At 36.1% G+C, this 21759-nt stretch overlaps 1 long non-coding RNA gene across 1 annotated transcript in view; it reads left to right on the top strand.

Annotated features, from left to right (window-relative positions):
• LOC139792457 (uncharacterized) overlaps nucleotides 1-8889 on the top strand; it is a 33671-nt gene extending 24782 nt beyond the window's left edge. The window contains exons 2-3 of the long non-coding RNA XR_011724288.1: nucleotides 7908-8045; nucleotides 8603-8889. This is a non-coding gene — a long non-coding RNA (uncharacterized lncRNA). The remainder of the gene's footprint in view (nucleotides 1-7907; nucleotides 8046-8602) is intronic.
• Nucleotides 8890-21759: the final 12870 nt, after the last annotated feature.

Raw genomic sequence — 21759 nt, 5'->3', positions numbered from 1 at the left:
TTATATTTGTATACTAACAGGTGATAACTACTGAAGTTATAATTAGAATGTTTGGGAAGAGTGAAATGGTATAGTAATTAAGGTTGAGCTGTCCTTTAAATTCATCTCCATAACATTTAAATGTGTTCATTAACTCAATACATAATTAGGAGGCATGCTATTAATGAAACAGTTCTGAATGTTTATTAAATTACTTCCAGTCATCAGTGCATCTTGATGACGCCTGGCAATCCGGTGTATGGACATCAATAAAATACTAACTATGAAATACTAATTGTAATCACTCCATAAGGTCTAAAAAGAAGTATTACTGTTTAAATTAAATTAAGTTCATTTTATTGACATAATTATTGAAGGATGAGCTGTTCCAAGCTGTAAAATTCTGAACTGACATTTCAAATTACTTCCATACTTATAATTAATGCCAATTTTTCTAAAAGCAAAGACCACAAACAAATAGATACTGGAGATAATAGGTCATGTAAATTTACACACTGTTGTCATCAACTGTTGAAAAATAGTTTGTTTAAAAATAAATTATATACTATTTTTTTTGCTTTTTAGTTGAGAAAAATTCCAAAGACCTGTAAGGTCAACCTTTTTTTCAAGCAAGCATTCTCGACTTGTCCTGCAGCCAGATAAACTACAGTTGCAATAAGTAATGTGTTAGCAACTAGGTAAAATATCTAGGCAACTCACAACCTGATCTGATTTTCCTTTTCCCCCTTCCCTCTCTGCAATCTCATTTCCCCATGTCTAGGCTCACAGCTAACCCTAAGGCAATATGCTTCATCATTAATCTTTTCATTCATGAAGTCTAGAGCATTAATAATGTAATGAATACTCTACATTGAAGGAAATGTTTCTACCCAAAGCTTAGAGATATTTAAATAACCCTAGATTTACTTTCCATCCCATTAGGATGTATTTAACCCATATTTGGTTTCTAGTTGTTATAATAAATTAATAAATATAGACACACTTTTAAACTTTGTAATTTTTTTTCCACAGTTGGTTCATAATCTTGGAAAATAATAATGCAAGCAAATATAGTTTTACATTCAGAGTTTTGTTTTGTTTTACACAATAGAAAATAACAGGGCAGTTTGGAGTGCATAGAGTGGATACACCACTGTGTAGTTATTTTGGAGCTGTGGCAAGGTTTTTTTGCCTTGCAGAAGAAGTAAGGGCTGTTTGCTCACTCCAGGCTATTAAAAAAACGCATATTGCTACCTTCCTTTACACTACCAGAGATACTGCATTTGTGTATATGAGGAGAATCTTTGTTTTTCAGGTCAGGTCTTCTTTAGCATGTAAATGAAAGCTAAGCTTTTTTCTTAAATAGATGCTAACTGGGAAAAATGAGACAAGATATCCTAGGCAAGTTACAATGGAGATTTTAGCAGAATGCACTTCTAAATTAGCTAAAATTGCATCTGTTCTGAAGTATTTCAGAGTTAAATTCCTGTGAGTGTGTAACTCCAAACAGGTATCTCCAAAAAGTCTAAGACATCTTTAAATCTATATGAAACATATTTCAAGTTCTCCAGTTTTTTGCCTATTAGTATTAATAATTAATTGAAAGGAATGTGATTGAGTTTCCATTACTCTGAAATAATGAGGTGAAATTATATTATGAGAATGCTTTCCAGATAAGGTGCAATCCATTATAAGTGTGAAAGCTGGTCTGTTTTAACTCTTGGTATACCTGCATTTAGAGGGGATGTCTTCAGACTATGAAAAAGCAGAAGTTATTCAGAGCTCCCAATAGAAGAGCTCCCATTAGAAGTGTCAAAATCCTGCAGATTGGTTGTGAAGTTTTTTAATTATGTTTACTGTAAAAGCTCTTTTCATAGTAGCATACTCATGCAAAATCAGGCATATATAGGTTCAAGCAATCAATATGAAACGTTTACAGACTTGTAATGAAATTAGAAGCTGCTTTAAGAGAGAATCAAAAAGCTAGGGCATTGTCAGCTGACCTCAGCAAACTCTCAGCAAGACCTTTACAGAAATCTAATATAGAAAGAGCAAAATACAGCCATCAAGAAAGCAGAATTGTGATTCCTGCCTTATTATTGGTGGTAGCCTGTTAGAGCTCATGAAATATTTTGCTTTCCTAAGTTTACAGTAAATTTATTGGGGCATTATCCTGTGAGATGTTGGTCTTTAGACTTCCTTGTTGTTATATCAAAAATCCAAATGTTTGTGTAGAGGTGCAGCAAAATGTACACCATGCAGGTCTTTATTTAACATTGTCCTCACAACACAACCTCATTTTTACAGGTAGTTATTAATTACTAGTGTTAAAAAAGTGTTTTATTTATTTTTTCCATAGGTATGCCACTCTGATATACTGCATTTCTGTTGGGTTATTTGCATTACAAGATTTACTAGTGGCTTAGGGTAAGGTGTTTCACATGCTGGGATCTAGTCTAAGAATTTTTAAATCTTCTTTTTTCTTTCCCCCTGTGTCATTTCATTCTTTTTTCTGTGTTAGCACTGCTTTTAAACTGCCATTGAGCTGTTCCAACAGTGTTGATGAAATCCGATGGAATCATAGCAGTGATAATCACCTTCTAATTGAACTCACAGAATGGGTTTTTTGAAAAATACTTACTGTTTGACAAATTGGTCTAGATTAACTCAATTGCTTTATTATAAAATTCTGATCAGATCTACCCAGAAGCCAGTGGACATCTTGTTCTGCCACCAGGCCATTCAGAACTTAAACACATAATAAAAAGCATAAGCATTCACTCATGCTTTCATGTGGCTACATTGCTGGTGATACGTGCATGGACTGTCTTTGTCCTTAAATGCCATTAAGATGCCTAGGGTATTTAACATGGATTGAGACCTGACTGCTTGATGACTTCAGTGGCCTTTGTTTTCCTAAAACCTCTATTACTGTGTTGTTTTGGTCTTCAGTTATTTTCCAAGTGTCCAGAATAATATTTTCCTCTGTCAACAGCTGGGCACAAAGGGGCAGAAAGGGACCTGGGAGTCTGGATTGACAGGAAGCTGAACATGAGCCAGCAGTGTGCCCAGGTGGCCAAGAAGGCCAATGGCATCCTGGCCTGTATCAGGAACAGCGTGGCCAGCAGGTCCAGGGAAGGGATTCTGCCCCTGTACTCAGCGCTGGTGAGGCCACACCTCGAGTCCTGTGTCCAGTTCTGGGCCCCTCAGTTTAGGAAGGATATTGAGGTCCTGGAGCAGGTCCAAAGGAGGGCAACCAGGCTGGTGAAGGGACTCGAGCACAGATCCTATGAGGAGAGGCTGAGGGAGCTGGGGCTGTTCAGCCTGGAGAAGAGGAGGCTCAGGGGAGACCTCATCACTCTCTACAACTCCCTGAAAGGAGGGGGTAGCCAGGGGGGGAGTCGGTCTCTTCTCCCAGGCAAATATCAGAGGGCACGGTCTCAAGTTGTGCCAGGGGAGGTTTAGGTTAGATATTAGAAAGAATTTCTTAACGGAGAGGGTGATCAGACATTGGAATGGGCTGCCTAGGGAGGTGGTGGGTTCCCTGTCCCTGGAGATATTTAAAAAAGAGACCGGATGTGGCACTCAGTGCCATGGTCTGGTAAGCACAGTGGTAGTGGATCAAGGGTTGGACTTGATGAACTCAGAGGTCCCTTCCAACCAAGATGATTCTATGATTCTTCAGCATACTTCAAAGCTACATTGATTGCCATAGATTCATTAGTATCACAGATTCAGTAACACTAATATAACATGGACTAGAGAAAAATCGTTCCATGGAGAACTTTCAGAAACTAAGTTATTTTTGCTAATAAAAAATTGGAACTTACTGTGCAGTGGTTTCTGTTACAAGGACTACAAGTCCTGCTCTTTTATCTGATTTAGTTTTTCTTGGATTCATTGCTTAATGTAAACCTTAACTGCACATTTGGATAGATGCAAAGCTTATTTTGCCACAGTTGAAGTATCTCTAAAATAACAGCAGTGTATATTTGGAAGTCTGAGATGGAAATGGAAATCTCTAATGTCTATGAAAATGCTGAACAATGTGGTATAAGAGTTTAAGATTTTTGTATGGCATGATATTATAATGTACATTAGTTACAGACATCTTGTCATATTAAACTTTTCCTCTTAAAAAACTGCAGTTTCAAATAATTTTTCTTCAGCTCTTCTATAACGACATGAAACTTTCTCATGAAACCTTATTTGCCTCTTAGAAAAAGTACTGTTTTCTGAAACAGCGGAGGAACTAATGACATGAGATACACAAACTGTCAGTCAAAAAGAGAAAGGCAAAGTAAGCCAAAATTTGGATTGACACACTATAAACAAAGCAAGCTGTTCAAATTTCACAGCATCAAGAGGTACATTCAAGATTACATCTTGAACACAGGAAGATGAAGACTTACATCTGCAGTGACTCTCCTGTGCCTAGTGGAAATGAGCCTGAGAAACAGGGTGGGAGTTTCAGAACTCATCATCCTAATCATCCTGGGTTATGAAGACTTCTGAGCAAAAGCCTGAGGAGTGCCTGTTGCTTATAGAAAGTGTTCACTGTGGGTTGAAGGACATAGTAGAATTCTGACAGTGCTGGAAGTTGCAATGAGTGTGAAAATATTTCTTAAGCATGATCTTTAGTAAAATTATTGTCTTGGACCTGTTTTTGCATACATTCACTTTCCTTCTCTCTCATAACTTGTCTGTCTCTTGCCTCACAGCAAGTCTTCTCCTTCCTTCTTAGGCATGAATTGGGAGCTTGACCACTGACTGAACACTGTTCCAACTAGCCTAGGAGTTTTTTGGCCTTTGTTAGCAGGATTCAACTTTATACTCTTAGGAAAGTTGATAAAATTTAAAAATTTGTTATTTCACCCATTTCAGTTTCCATGGAAACACTGATAAAATGTTTCAGTTCCTCCATAATCTCTTCTTGTTATCTTCTGGAAGACAAGTCATATGATCCCTGATTTTCTGGACATCTAAGCATTGATTTGAAGTAATATCTTTAAGGGGGCATCCACAACTTCTCTGGCCAACCTGTTCCAGTGTCTCACCACCCTCGCTCTAGAGAATGTCTTTCTAATGTCTAACTAAATGCCTCTAAATCTACCCTCTTCCCGTTTAAAGCCATTACCCCTTGTCCTATCACTACATGCCTTTGTAAAATGTTCCTTCCAAGCTTTCTTGTGGTTCTAGAAGGCCACTATAAGGTCTCCCCAGAACCTTCTCTTCTCTAGGCTGAACAACCCCCACTTTCTCAGCCTGTCTTTACAGAATAGGTTTTCCAGATCATTTAATGACATGATGGCTGTGTCTGCCAGTCACTGCCCTTAATGTCTGTGAACTCAAAGAGGAAACAAGTATCACAAATATTGGACAGTCACAAACTTTATTAAAATAGAAAACTTAAGTGTAAAAGAAAAGCTTTAATGTAGAAGAAAAACTTTTCAAGTGGATGTTTTGTCTACCCACACAACATGTAAGTGTCCTTTGTTGGTTACTAGGGAATTAACCTACATGCAGTGCTTTTAGAAATGCTTTTCATCCATTATAAGCTCTGATCATAACTTGGATAGTTCTTAAAATCAATTGACTGTAAGACATAAATCAATAAGAAATATGATCCTTTTATTCTAGCACCCACTTCAAAGGTTATTCCATTGTTCCAGTGAGATTTACAATGTCAGCTGTATTTGAACATTTTAAATATTGCAGAAGTAAATTCCAGTGTGAGATCCTGCTGTAGGAGGAGAGAAGGCAAAAAAAAAACCCCAACAAACCCCTGTATACAGAACTTCAATGGCAGTTCTAATGCAAATAATCTATAATTTTAACTGTTTGTCTTGTGATTGCTATCATTTTTATTGTTCAGTTTTATAAACACAATTTTTCCACAAACATTATGGGCAATATATCTTCTCTACAAAAGGTCTCTGTGGCATATAGAATTTAAAGAAGGGATATGTTTACTTTTCAAGGTGAATTACCTGTATAAAATAAGTTCTGTCTAGTTTGCCTGAGCATTTCAAGTAGATCCCAGTCTGAGGTGGACTCTTGGGTTTTGTGTTCCCAGGTGCAAGACCTTACTCTTCTCCACACAGAACTTCATACAGTTCCTGTCAGTCCACCTTTCCAGTCTTTCTAAGATATCCTGGAGGATGGGACATACTGCTGGGGTGTCAACCTTTCCACTGATCTTCGTGTCATCAGCTAAATTCATCACAATCCGCTTGAACCCACCTTTCAGGTTGCTTACGAAGATGTTAAACAGCATTGGGCCCAATACTGATGCCTGGGGGATTCCACTTATGATCCTTTGCCAGCTGGAGGATGAGCTATTTACTATCATTCTCTTGGTACAGTCTGTCAGTCAATTCCCCACCCACAACACAAACCACTTGTCCAGGCCATGCCAGGTCAGTTTCACCAGGGGTAAGCTTTTGGGTACTGCATCAAAAGCCTTGGAAAAGTCCAGGCTGATAATGTCCACTGCTCACCCTGCACCAACTTACATCATAGAACACAATCAGGTTTGTTATGTATTATTTGCCCCATGTTGGCTTTTCCCAATCAGATGTTCCAATTGACTTCTGATGGTTCCCAGGAGGATTCGCTCTGTGACATTTCCAGGGACTGAAGTGAGATTAAGGCATCTGTAATTGCCTGGATACTCCTTGAAGACCTTCTTAAAGATGGTGACGATATAAGCCTTCCTCTAGTCTTCAGGGACATCTCCTGATCCCCACAGGCTCTCAAAGACTATGGAGAGTGGCTTCCCAATGGCATCAGCCAGCTCTCTCAAAACCCTGGGCTGGATGGCATCTGGACCCATTAATATGTAAGGGTCAAGCTCCTGTAATAGTTGATACAACAACTCCTCCCTCCTCCACTGACTGTGGGTCGATGGATGCATCAGCTTGAACTTTTGTTCCTACAGCCTGGGACCTAAGAGCACTGGTAAAGACAGAGGTGAAGAAGGTTCTGAGAATCTCCCTGCCTTTTCAGCATCGTTGGTGGGTCAGCCACCTCTCCTATTTAATAGCGGGCCAGTATTTTTCCTCTGTTTCTGCTTCCTGTTAATACATCTGAAGAACCCTTTCTTGAAATTTTTGACATCTCTGGATGTATTTATCTCAAGCTGAGCTTTTGCTCTCCTAACTGCTTCTCTGCACACTCTGGTAATTGCATTGTAATTTTCAACCTGTAATGTTCCACTTTTCAGCCTCTGGTACATTTCCCTTTTTATTCTGAGCAAACCCAGAAGCTCATAGTTAAGCCATAGGGGTCACTTGCTCTTCCTACTTCCCTTGCCTTTAAAGGGGATGAACTGGTTTTGATTAACTAAGACAGTGTTCTTAAAAAACTCACAGCACACACTAGCTCCTTTACCCTCCATAGAAACTTCCATGGGATCCCTTCCAACTGAGCCCTGAGTGAGATCAATTTTACTCTTCTAGAATCTAAAACCCTTGTTCTTGAATTAACCATCAGTGTGCTCAGCAGTATCCCAAGCTACACAGTACTGTGGTCACTGCACCCAAGTCTGTCACAAACCAAGATATCACAGAGCAGGTTTTCTTGGTTAGTGAGTAGTAAGTTCAGCTGTTCCCCATTCCTGGTTGGCACATCCAACATTTGTGTGAGAAAGCAGTCTTCTACACATTCCAGGAACCTGGCTGATGTCAGCTGAGCTGCAGGTTTTTTTCTCCCGATAAATGTTTGGGTATTTCAAGTCTCCCATAAGGACCAGGTTTTGTTGACCTGAAACCTGCCTGATCGATCCAAGTATCACTTCATTGGTCACATTGCCTTGTTAACATACTCTGTTAACAGGTAGTGTAGGAGTGTATTGCTGAAAGAAGGTTTTAAGATGGGAGATTATTACCTGAAGTTCTGAAATTAGAGTTATTTTTATTCCTTGCCAGCTTGCTGCTGCCCTTGTTACATTGATATGCACTTCTGGGCACTGCAAATATGGCTTGAGCCTGCTTTTTTCCCAAACCCCCACCTCCTCTTGACTTCAACTGAACTGTGAAGATTCAGCCTATCTGGAATTTGTGGTGGTAAATATTTCTGTAGAGAGAATGTAGATGCTGGAAGTCCTTGCACGATAAGAATATAATTTTAACTGCATCATCTAACATGTCCTCAAAATTACCCAATTATTTTTCTCCCCAGCCAGTAATCACAAAAAGACAGGATACTTAAATTTCTCTCCTTATCTAGATATCAGTCAGAAATATATCAGTCTTGTTGATCAACAATCTTGTTCTAATTGAAATTCTGGATTATAATAAACATTGGTCATCACCCATAGAAATGGGAAGAGAGTAGGCATCAATAATATCAAATTTACTATACAACATGCCAAAGAGGATGTTAGCATAAATGTCAATAGTCTCTGGTTTTCCATCACTTTGACAGTAAGAGAAAATGATAAAAGCACTAATCATAGAAATGCATGCCACTGCTCTAATTTCTGTGCTATATAGCTGTGACTTCAATAAAAAATATTAATGTAAAAGAATAAAGTGATAAATTTCAATAATGGAGAAATTTCTTTGGATTCTAAAGTAAACAAGTGTAATTCTTTTTTCTAATTCTCTTCTTTCTTGTCCAGAATTACAATTATTTGCAACAAAGAAGAAAGCATATTCTGTAGAACTCTAAACCAGAAAATTTCTTGAAAAGGAAATTAAAGAGCAATAAGAAATTATTTTGTCTAGTGCTGTGAGATGTTTTGCTGTATCTGTTTGTTTATAAGCCACTCAAATACTGTCTCAAGTAAACTCATTTGACACCCTGAGAGTGAGAAAAGGAACTTTCTTGTTACTCTTTTTGTTCTTCTAAGTTACAATAAAAATCTGCGCTATAAATGACCTTTGAAATAAAATATCCATAGCAGTACTCCATAGCTCTCATAAAATGAACTCTCTAATTAGTTGGGTTCTTTTTTCTTTCTTTTTTTTTTTTTTTCCTGGAGGAATGTGTAAAAGGGCACAGAAAGTAGAATTGTGCTGCTGCTGCTGCTCATACCCATGAACTTCCAATCTTTAATTCATTAGCCTGAGTTTACAAAACCACGAAGTGAAAAGAAGCAGAATGTGGCACTCTGTACATGCAGCTCAGCCTTGCCTGTATTTCTTGGTAAATATCCAGCTGGGAAATACCTTCTACAGGTCTTCTTTAAAGGTTTTACACCATTGGATAACTCTACTGAATAAACCTACTGACAAGGAAAAAAGTCATCTGCTCCTGCCATTAAGAGATAAGGTGAAGGTTTGTCTGAAGCTGCTTTAATTCATACACATCTTCTGGAACAGTGTAGCCTGCAATATTTGTAATTAGGAGAAATATAAAATCCTATTGCATAGCCCAAGGAAGAACAGAAGTGTCTGAGGTGTGTGGTCTAGGCAGCCCTTTGCCCTTACTAATAGACTGGTTATCTGTAGCCTTGGGGCTACAGATTGCAACTGCCTGGCTGTTCTTACTGATTATTTGCCAGCAGTTTTCAGAAAAGTGAAGACTGTTCACAGGAGTAATGCTAAATGTGTAATGCACAGATCTCACCACTCACCCTGATGAATCCAGGAACAGACATGCAGATCGAATTAGCACCCATATCTCTCCAGTGTAATTTTATGTTATTCAAAATCTGAAAGTTTGCATTATTATTATTATTGCTTCCATTATATGTGTTCTGCTTATAAACGCAGAGCTTTCTCTCAAGCTTGTATTCCCAAAGTTTTAGTAAATACAGAAGAAGCAAAATAATACAGATGGCATTATGCAACAATAGATGTAAATGCTGTGTGTGACAGGGAATACCAGCACACATTAGCAGCACTGGCTTTCTAGCAGAATTTGGTTAGACTATTTAAAATTTCATAGGCTGGATTTTTTTTTTTTTTTTTTTTCTTGGTTTTATGTTTGGGGTTTTTTCTGAATGTTTTTTGGGGGGTATTTTGTTTGTTTGGGGTTTTTTGTTTGTTTTTTTCTTTGGTGAGGGGATTGATCTTCTGAGTTGTTTTTCTTGTGTTGTTTTTTTTGTTTGTTTGTTTGGGGGTGGGGGGTGCTGGCCATGAGCTATGAAAAGAAACTTTATGCTTTGAAACATTTCTTACTATTCTAGAGAGAATCCGTATGGTGGCGTTACCCATAATTACTGTTTTGGAGGGGAATGTGTGTTCATTATGAGAAAAACACGCTTCTCGCTGCTTTTATTTTGCTATTAAAACTGGTCTAATTGACCAGTTTGTTATTGGGTAGGAGTCTTTTTCAAAGAAGAAAAGGAGATGAACTTTTCATAAAGATTAGTCTAAATGTCACTGTAGTGATAACTCAAGATAAAAGGTGCTGTAAGTAGTATATTTGTGCTGAAAGTCATGGGACTCATTTTGAATTTTCTTTTCAAGAGTTCACTCATCCTGTGAAATATAGGCACTTCAAATATTTTTCCAATCCCACAATGGAAAAATTTGTGACCAGAAATTCAAAAATTAATATTCCATGTCTTAGCTGAGGGGTTTTGATCACTATAAACTCAATCTCTGCTTTTGAAGAATAACTCCCAAGACAGAGAATCACAAGAGAATAGCAAATTAGCTAGTAGATTCTTTGCCCCTTTTCTTTCCATCTCTCTCTTTTTGCTGAGAAATTCCATCCTTGTCAAAAAAGGTTTTCCAAGTCAAAACTTTCACTGAAACTAATATGATTTAAAAGGAAGAAAAAAAGACAGACAATACTGTCAAAATGTTTAAATGTTTCTGGATGTGCTTTCAACAAAGCTCTTTTTTTTTTTTTCTTCTTTTTTTTTCTTTTTTTTTTTTCTTTTTTTTTTAATCCAGGAATTATTAGATTGCCAAGAACATTGAAGTTCTTGAAATAATTTGAAGTTTTTAAAACAGACACATAACATTCTCTGTCCACGGGGTAATGTATTGGTATTCTGCATCAAATGAAATCAGTGGCAGTGGTTTGTATGAATTTTTTTTGTGAAGACAAGATTTCATTCTCTTATAATCTTTGCTGATGTACAAAGAGGAAGAACACTTGTGTAGAAGTAAAGCAAACAATTTATTGATAGTAGAATTTAAATCTTAGGTTTAATCATTATTAGTCCAGATGTAATTTTACAGAAAGAGCAATTAAAAAAAAATGCAGTTAAAATTGCTTTACACACATCTTAGTTTCTTCTCAGCTTTCCTCCTCCTTGGAGCTATGCCATAACTGATACAAAGACTGATACAAGTTAAATGGGGGGAACAGGCTGCTGTAACATGTTGGAGAAATGACTGGTCAACCAAGGATGATTTAAGAACACTTAACAGGCAATTCGGGCAACAGATCGTAGGGACACTCTTTGTTGTGAGCAATGATTTTTAGGAAATTGCAAATACCTAGTAAATTATACAAAAATGGAAATACCTAGTAAATTATACAAAAATGGATATAGGTATGAAGCCGAAGCCAATAATGATTTTTCTGACTCTGACCTCCCTAGGGAATTCAACAATCACTTTCTCATTAAGAGCAGACTGCACACATGTTTCAGACACTACAAAGTGACCACAGATCCCGTGGTTTTTAGACTCTTCCAGAACAAGTTTTGAATCTTGCGATGCTGGAGAACAAATTAAAAGTGGCTGAAATGTTCAGAAGTTTGGTTAATTTATACTTATAGTCTTGATCCTTTTCCAGGTGAAAGACCAGTAAGTAGTTGCTCTGTCTTATCGTTGAAGTAACTGCTGCCATGCCTTGTGGTAAGGGGTGCTAAATGCAAAGGCAATTAAATCTGTTACATTACACCTATTGGCAAAGATGATCATTCACAGGCAGTTTGCTTAACTGCAGCTTAAATAACCAAGTGTACAGCATTTGCAAGTCTAGGTCTAGGTAATTAAACTGAAGTGTCAGCAGCTCCATTCAGAAACTCTGTCTGAAGATTATAAGTTTTGTTAAATTACTGTTACATGTAGTGCTGCAGCCATGCAATAAACATGTAAATTGCCAAAATTATTGTATGGAATAATAATACATAGGCATTTGTCTGAAAAAACAATTATATTCAGTAGTTCAGAGGATATTTATATTTTTTTTATTTGGGTAACAATTTTAAGTTTGCCAGATAGAGAATCCCTTTGAATTTGATGTTTTATTTCATGGATTCACTGTTGGTGAGCTGAAATTCTGTCTGCTCATGTCTTGTAGTAGATACTATGGTATGTATAATGGAGAATGCAAACTATTAATTTTCTGTCATCTGGTTTTGCTATTCATGATCTTGCCTGATTTTACATGTTAAGTTGTGCACTTACACTGAATGACTGAGAAGTTTATAAAGCAAACTTTTTTAATGAGAAAGAGCCCAGATCTAGAGATGTGCAGATAACACACCAGAAGCAAAAGTTGTTCTCAGTGGTCATGTTGGTTTTGGCTCCATACTGGCTTTGTGTACAGAAAAACACTTGGTGTGCTGTGAATCCTCATAAAAGGTTAAGTGAACTGTTTGTCTCTACTTTTCCCGTCTTGATTACTTCTGATTCCATTCCTATAGTTGAAAAAAAACTTGCTGTATTTTTTGTTGCTTTATTTTTAGATGCAGGTGAGGTTTTTTGTTACGGTTTTCTTTCTGCATTTTCTTCAGAAAGCAAAATACTAGAAAAATTGATTGGCAGTGTATAATAGTATTGAAAGTAAATTTCAGAGATAATATGAAATTACTAAGTAGTGTACACAAAAAATCCCACATTAAATTATCACAATAATTGTTATATTTACAGTGCCTGGTGCTTTCCTGTAACCTTAAGAAAGGAACCCCAGTGTTTTCTCAACTTCTGAGCAGCTCCTGCTGTCAATAGATCCTCTTATCTCCCAGGGAAAATTAGGTTGATAATTCTGTAGGAATGTTATCTCCTGACAATACCAATGTCTTTTTTTTCACATCCACAGTAAAACGAATCTGTATGGTGTGAGCGAAAGGAAGTTCTTGTAGAATTAATAGGGAATTTTTTTATCATAATTTCGTGCTTTTAAAGTACTTTCATATTGCTTAGTACTTTCACATTTAATTAATCATTATTAGAGTATTTTTCATCCCAATGTAACTAATCTCTTCTCCAAAACCTCTTCTGTTATCTACTTTTAAAAAAAATATTCCTCTGAATTTCATTCAATAGTGGCTGCTCAAGCCTACCTCTAGAAAAACAGAACACTGGAAGATTAAAATACAATTGTTCTAAAACAGTGTCTAGAAAACTGTTATCCAACAGCTCCAAGAATAATAAACGAATAAAAATAAAACATTAGAGCAGTCATAACAAATTGGATAGTAGGATGCAGTGAAGAAGCCTTCTCCAGTGAAGCACAGGGTGGGAAGCCTATGTGAGGGAGCCAATAAACTCTGATTTTACCCCCTCTCTAAATTCCCTTTGACAATCTAGAGTGCTAATCATATCTTGCCTATCACTAAGATGTTTGAAATCTATTACCTGTTGCAGTTTTCTCTTTTGTGATTTTTGTTTATGTAATTATATGCAGGAAAATTATTTCAGGAAAACTATGTGTTTTCTATATTGTACCCTGAGAGCAGAAACACTGCTGGTTGTTCTGGGCTCCAGTGCAAAATTACCTGGGTAGAGATATGCCACTGAGTAGCTTTTGTGAGGAATGCTTTATTCTAAGAGTCTACCATCTGAAGTGAAAATCTAGTACTAGACACAGAAAAATGTAACATCTGTTATAACTTTGGTTTACTTGATAACAATAAACTGATAAAATTCTAAAAATTAATATTCAGATTGACATATCATCTCTTACCAAACCAAAAGACTAATTGAAAATTTACATCTGACCTATTTTCCATGTTGTAAGAATTTTGTTAAAATAGCCTAAAGAAATTTCTTACCAGACTTATATGGCTATCAACTAGATATGCATCCAGAAACATAGAATATGAAGAAAGTGATGATTCATTGTCAGAATTCAATGAAATAGAGTAATTGTCTCCTTGAAACGTCCAGCTAATGTTTTCTTAGCTTGCATGATGTATTACTACTCTCTTGGTAAATCAGATAATGGGAATTCATATTCTAATGAGTGTATGACTAGCAGCTACTCAAATGGTGCTTCTCAGACAGAAACTAGTGGTATTCAGGGTAAGGTCTTGACAGCATTTCACCTGTCCTTTTAGCTGTTCAAATTTCTAAATAGAAAGTAAGCAAGTATTTCTGCTTTCTCTACATCTTGTTTAAAAAAAAAAAAAAAAGCAACAGAAAAAAACCAAAACAAAACCCAACAAAATGAAAAAACAAACAAACAAACAAAAAACAATCAATCAAACAAACAAAAAGTTAAAAAAATATATCTGTATAACAGGTATTCAGAAAGATCTAAAGAGGTCTTTTGGTTAAATGACAGCCACATGTATTCCATTTGGCTCTATTTCTATTCTTTCTGTTCTTTCATCTCTTTCTACTCGAAAAATTTTACCCTCAAAGCAAGTGAAAAAAAAACCCTTGGATGTTTCTGAGTATTTAGGGATGGTGTATACCAGAAAGAAAATTTAGTGGGTTTGGTATTCCAAAGTCCTTCACATTTTCAGTGTTGAGAAGAAAGCAGTAATGAATGATCTTCAATTATATCCTACATCTTACTGTAGCCATCTCTATAAGAAAAAATTATGGCAGCAGCTATCTAATGTTATTACACTCAAGACCCTGTCGACACTGGCATTCTAGGTCCCATTTCACTGCTCCTTGGAACTTGGCCATAAAAAATGTGCTTCAAATTGAACCTTGCTGTGCACAGCTTTGGACTAACAGTTTTTCCATTTACTTCATACATATTTTAAATTAAATGGATTTTCAGTAAGCAAGAATGAAAGAAAGCTATACTTAAGAAAATAGGAGTTCTCCTGGTACTTCATTCATGATGTCTTTATTGCTCAGAAGAAAAAAAAAAACAGAGATAAAAGCATTAATTTTATTTCTTTCATTTCCAGTTTCTCACTCATGTGGGTGTATTTATCGCTACCATCATTTAAGCATGCAGTATCTCTCTTGCTCTTTCCTACATCCTGTCTGTTTCATCTGTATTTTTAGTTTGTTTCATTTCTTTCTGCACTTTCTTAGGTCTTCCAGAGTCTTCCAAATGGCTTCCTGTTTATATTCACTTACAGTTATACTGTGTGTAATGGAAAGCCTATGACAAATTTTTAACTGCTGCAATTGCCCATTTCTGTCTTACCTCTTACCTCAGCAGCTAAGCCTGCTGTCAAGACAGAAATGAGAAATGTTGGTGTCTTTAAATATCTATCTATCCATCTGTCATCTGTCTTCCTCTTCTTGTGAGATAGAGATTAGCAGTGTTTGAAACAAAAATATTCCTGTCTGGTTTTTTTTCTTGGAGTGTTTCTTCCCATTTTTGATACACCCTCTTCTTCTCTACAGGTCTAATTCTGCAATGGATGAAAACAAAATATCTCAGTTTACAAGCTATAAAACATAGCAATTCTGACTGATGGCAGAAGTAGTGCTTAGCCTGATTTTTCAGAAAGTAAACTTTTAAAAAAATTATTGCCATACATGAATTTTATTTCAGTGATCATAAATGTTTTATCTATGGCACACATAATATATTTTGCTAAGCAGAAGCTCTCATTATAGGGTCAATTATTAGTATCAGTACAGTATAATATCACCACAAATTAATACCACCAGCTAACATAAGTATCAAACTGAGTTTTTCTGAGGTCAGCTTTTCTCTCATTGAAGTGTATGCAGAGAAAAAGCTTTCTGAAAAATAAAGGGAGAGGCTAATCTCCAATAATATAGTTATCAGTACATCATGAATAAAAATGGCAGAACAAGATTCTACCTCCAGTAGATAATATAATAGTACAATTAAAATAATATACTAAGTCTACCTCTGAAGATTTACCCCCCTTTTTAAAAATAACAGGAGAGCAGATCTGTCAAAATGCTTTTGTGTTTAGTAAAGGTCAGCTGTGCACCAGTCCACTTTCTTGTGGATGGCCTTTCAAAGGTGACATTTGGTTTCTTTTCAGTTTTGTCTGAAAACCAGGGAAAGCTACCTGTTGGCAACAAACCGCCATATCTGTTGTTCCACCTTATCAGAGGAGTGATTTTTCTCAGCTGTAATGATGTAAAGAGATACTGCAACTAGGGTAACCAAATACCTTTCTGTCAGCTCATGCACCTCGTCCTGCTCTGGCAAATGATCCATGGAAGGAGCTATAACGAGGAGGTTTAGGTCTGTGTCTGTGTGCAAAACAGCTTTCTTGTTAATGTTTCTGTTTTAATGAATCTAATATTCAAGATTCAGATGATAAAAGCAACAAGTAACATCTTTGTCTCTAGAACTTTATTTCATGTCTGCCACAATGGTGGGTAACTGCTTTGCCCTGTGACACCAGGCTTGAACAGAATGACAGAGATAAAAATGAAGTCATAGGTGCTAGAGTACATTATAAACTGAGAATTAGTCTTCAGAATCAAACCATGAGAACAATGACATCCCTCAAATTTAGTTCTAGAGTCTGGTTTTGGGGGGTTGTTTGTTTGTTTTTTAATTTCTATGTTTTCTTTTCCTTCTTTGTGTAACAAAGTGAGAGGCAAAGAAGGAGGGGAAAGGAGCAGGGAAAAAAAGAAAAAAAAAGAACAAGGAAGGACAGGGAAGGGGGGAGGTGGGGTGTTTCCAGATAGTAATTCCATGCTTATCTATTATTTTTCAATAACACAGGCAGGAACCAAGCATTCTGAAATGCATTTTCAGTATTTCCCACACTGATGTATGCTCTCAGCTTTTTTTTTTAATAAAACATTCAAAAAATTAAAAAATAGAATGAGTTACACATTTAATTCCATAAATGTAGTCTTAAGAGTGTAACTGAGGAAACACATTTTATCTAATATCTTAGCTTGAAACTTGTCATTCCAATGATGAACTTGCTTTAGGTTTTTTTTCACTGCAGAATACAGCTCCTTTTTACATCTTTGACCAAAGTGTATAGGCACACCTTGCCCAGTAGTTATATTGAACATGATAATATCCTGACACACAGCAGTCAACAAAAAGAAAAGACACTTTCCTTCCAGTGATATTTAGAAAATAATAAACCATCTTGATTTAACATTTGATAACATAAACTCAGTTTTAATTTTTTTATAGGACTTTTAGTGCTGGCTGAGTAATTTCTCTATACAGGGAGTGATTTACACCCTTACACATGTGTTCATCCACATATTTCAGTGTAAAATCCACCACCAGAACAATTCTGAAATGTTTACAATTGTACCTACTTGAAAGCATATGAACCGAGTTACAGAAAGGTTGTGACATGCCCAAGATTATTCAAGTCAGTCTAAAGAGCAAGAACAGAACTTAACTGGTAACACAGTCAGACCTGTCTCATTTTCTTCCCTGCTGTGTTCCAGCTGTCCTAATACTTGAGATAAATTGGTGCCTGCAAGAAACCCAGGGAGCTCAAACTGAATGTGAATAAGATGTGGGGGATACAGAGAAGGAAAACAATTTGAGGAGCAAGCTGAAATTATGGCTATATTTTTGACTGAGAAGAGTCATATGAATGTTGAGAAAATATCCTAATTTTCAGTGCTTCTTTGTAAAGAAATAAAGTATCTAGAGGAATATTTCTTCCAGCTCTTTGTTGAGTGATAAAGTTTTGTATTCTATTGTATTCTTTGTATTCTATTTCTAAGTCTTATTTCTAATAAGACTTTCTCATAAAGTCCACAACCAGAACAGCACCAAAAAGCATCCTTAGGCTTACCAGGAAAGGCAAAATCTCTCTTCCTTATGTTACATTCCCTCTTCTAAGAGGACAGACCTCTCTAATCATGCCTGCAATAAGCCTTGGGAAAAGGATGCTGTACTGAAGCTTCACAGGAAAATTGTCATCATCTTCTTCAGGAACAACTATGGAACCAGAAAATCAGTCTTGCTTCTAGGAACTGCTCTGGGAGATGCAGGGTCTGAAAAGGTCTCTTTTTTGAAGGGGTGGGTGATGTTTGCTTGTTTCTTAATATGCTTTCATGCCACTTTCTAACTTGAAGGAAAGGAACTAAGTTTGTTTCATCCAGCTTTGTCCGGGGGCTCTGCAGCTAGAAGCCTGCCCAGATTATGGTTCATCAATACAGATTCTGAGCAATTTCTAAATACAAGTGCTAGCTACAGAAGTTCTCACTAGCAAGAGACTCTCTTGTCCCTTTGCTTAGGACCATAAGGAGCCTTATGTTCCATGGAGTGGTACTAATAAAAGTAATGGTGCATGTACACTTACAGAGTGCTTGTAGTACAGCATAAACTTAAGTTTTTCCTCTGCTTGTGTATTTCACGAGAACTGTCTTTCAAAAAAGCTGTTCCCTGTCCAAAGAAAAGTGCCAAGCTATCAAAAAGAGCCTTATCTAACAACAATGAAGTTAACAGAAATTTTTCAGCGAGTTTCACATAGATCAACACCTGACTTCCAGCCCAAAAATACGTGAGACGGGTGTGCCATGTAGTGTATCCAGCATTCTCGATCCATAGGGTGCATCACGAGTTCCTCCTTGCCACAGCCTACAGTTTCTCTCCAACTGAAACGAAAAATAGGAAGGAAAATGAGGATGGAGATTGGTCCTCTGACAGGATGCAGTGAGGACATAGCCTTGATGTGTGCCTGGACCCAGCAACTGGGAAGCATTCCCATGTCCTGCAGTCAAGAAATAACAAGAATTAAGAATCTAGCGGAGGTATTTTGCAGAGAAATCTATAGTATGAATTTATCAAGCAGAGTATTTCTGATTTCAGCTGTGGATAGGAATTTTGAATACCACAGAGGTGGTTTTCTTTCTCTGTATCCACAAGGCCGCCTTCTTGCAGGTTATGATTTTCCATTGAAAAGATAAGTTAGTACTCACTGCTAGTGGAGAGTAAACGATGTCCCTGATTACGAGGCCTGAAATCAGACTTCCTTTGATAATATTGAAATTTAGACAATTTGCTGAATGCTTAAACTTGTAAGAAAGGAGGAATACATTGGTGATGTACTACTTCTCTGAAGGTAATAGGTTTAAATGAAAATTAAGTGGTATGAACTACCACAGTGGGGTTAAAACAGCATTAAGAAATATTACATAGAACATGTAGCAACCTAATAGTGTAACTGCAAGATCAAGGACAGTACTATAAATAAAGAAAGACAAGAAGTTAAAACGCTGATACCATATCAGAACTCAATTGTTCTATCCAGTAAATAGATTGATATACTAAATAAAATACTTTTATTACGTCATCTCTTCTTCATCTTTCTGTTCTTTACGCTTAGAAAGTAATTGCTGTCTTGGATAAGATCTGTAGTGTCAGTGACAAATGCAAAAGAATCATTGTAAAGACTAAAGAGAACTAGTTGTTATTTTATAATAATAATGATCTTGCGCAGCCATTCTCTCTGATGGGTTATGGGGTTTTCATTCCACTTTGGTACCTATAAAACTGTTGTTTTAAAACTCTTGTTGCATTAGAAAATAGTTATGCATGAGGAAAGCAACCATGTGCAGGCTACAGATAAAAAGTAGTAATATACAGGTAATGACAATGTTAAGCAGCCTCACTATCTTGTCAAATGCAGTCATACAATTACAATTACTGGAGTCACACTGTGATATGTATTTGTTGCATAATTACTATGAGTTTCACTTCTACACGAGGCATTGATGCTTCCTCTTTGAATGCTACTGAAAACAATCCAGTATATAATAACCTGTGACAAGAATTAGACTTCAAGACGAAAAGGAGTTTCATAGTAATTCATGTTGATTCATTTATCTGACAACAGGGACTAAATAAAAATACTGAAATGAGAAGCTGTAACTGCTTGAGGGGATGGAGCTGTAGCTGGAAATTTGGGAGGAAACTACGCTGTGAGGGTGAATACAAATCTCTGAGAAGGGATCAGGCAGACAAAACAGAACTTAAAGAGCAGTTTATTAAAGATGTCAAATATACAAATGTCTAATGCCACAAGAGAATGATCCAGACAGTGACAGAATGTCACAAGCTGTTAATCCAGTGCTTTAAGAGTATCATAACAGTGAATATATTACCTTAAAACAAATTTAAAAGTATACTGTAAATTGCTGCTAAATGCAAGTAAGGTGAAACAGGACAAATGAGAAGACTATAATCTAGTGTGCTTGGTCGATAGAAATGTAGTTAAATCAAACCAACTCCATCAGATTTTCAAATGCATATACTAAGAGGAAATTAATTTTCTCCATAATAGTCTAAGAGGGAATTCTTACCATACAAAATTTTAAAAAAAAACTTATGTTTTTTAAGAAATGCATAATTTATTTTGCTCTTATTCTTAAAAATTCAGTTTTACAACTCCTTTTTCTGCTTTTTCAAGAAGGTTGATGCAGAGGAAATTAAAATTGTGGGTTTTTTAAATTAAAAAAAAAAGTTGTAGTTTTACTCTTAGAATACATGAAGAATATATTAATATTTAGTTTTGTTTCTAAAGAGTAAACTATGGCATTTAAAATCATCTTAACATATCTATAAATATTTAGTAGTCATGAACACCCACATTTATTTTTCTAATAGACTGTATTTTCAATATTTTTGCAGCTGATTTAGTGGTGTTCTGTTTTCAGTTAAAAAAGGGGCATAAATTAATTTATTTAAATTGTTAGTAATATATTGGTTAGTACTGTAGGAGGAAGTGAAAAATTTCCATACACATATACATATTCTCTCCACTTCTTCAATTCTCTTCTACTCTGTTCTCTAGATAAAATTTTTGTCACCATACTGGAAATTGGAAAACCAAATATTTTTGAAACCTGAGAACTGTACCCAATATAATTAAGGCCATTAATAACTGGCATCTTCTGGAAATTACAGTGTGGTCATGCAAGAACATCTTACTTATTTTCATGATCGAGTAAACTGTAAAGATCTTATCATGATCTGTTTGTTTCTTTTGCATTTTTCCCTTACTATGGTTTCTGGAGAAGAGGATTATTGTTGTTTTTTCTGGTTTTCAATTTGTCAGTGGGAAAAACTGTTAGTGTTTGTGCTTCCCATTCTTAGGCAGAAGTAGTAATGCAAATTTTTCAAGCAATATGACTGAATTTCATTTTCCAAAAAGCAATCGTTGAGGTTATGGTCTTCCTCAAAACAAACTTTTATTTTGTAACACTCTCAATGCAACCACAAATAAGTGAAATATCTTATGTAGATTTAATTGGGGAATCAAACCAGGGTGTACAGCTTGTCATTGTCTGGATCAGCATTCTCTTGTGGAATTAGACATTTGTATATTTGGCATCTTTAAGTCCCAGGTCTCATGCAAGTGCACGTGTTCTTTGGCGTGAGCAGGAGGTGAAGTTTCACAAGGGACCCAGAGTATACTTATTGAAAGGAACAGTGTAAAGCATTGAATGACAGGATTTTTTTGAGGATGGTGAGTCAATTTTAACAATTGAGTTAACAAAGGAAATACATATGGTTTGCTAGCTCAGAACCTTATTATTAACAACAAATAATATATTATTTTACTTCTTTGTGCTTGTATAAAAATAGAGAGATGTGCCCATTCATTTAGAGGGACTGGGCTCAATATGCCAGGAAAATCTTCTCAGTAGGAATGAAACATAGGAAAATAATATTATATGTTTAAGGTATTGGGAAAATAACAGTTTTTTTAAAATTGCAGAAAGATTTATCAAGTTTAGAAGTACGTATAGCTCA

This window comes from Heliangelus exortis, chromosome 1 (genome assembly GCF_036169615.1).
Source record: "Heliangelus exortis chromosome 1, bHelExo1.hap1, whole genome shotgun sequence".
Lineage (NCBI taxonomy): Eukaryota > Metazoa > Chordata > Aves > Apodiformes > Trochilidae > Heliangelus > Heliangelus exortis.
The sequence above is the reverse complement of the archived record's forward strand: the minus strand, read 5'-3'. Positions and strand labels throughout refer to the sequence as shown.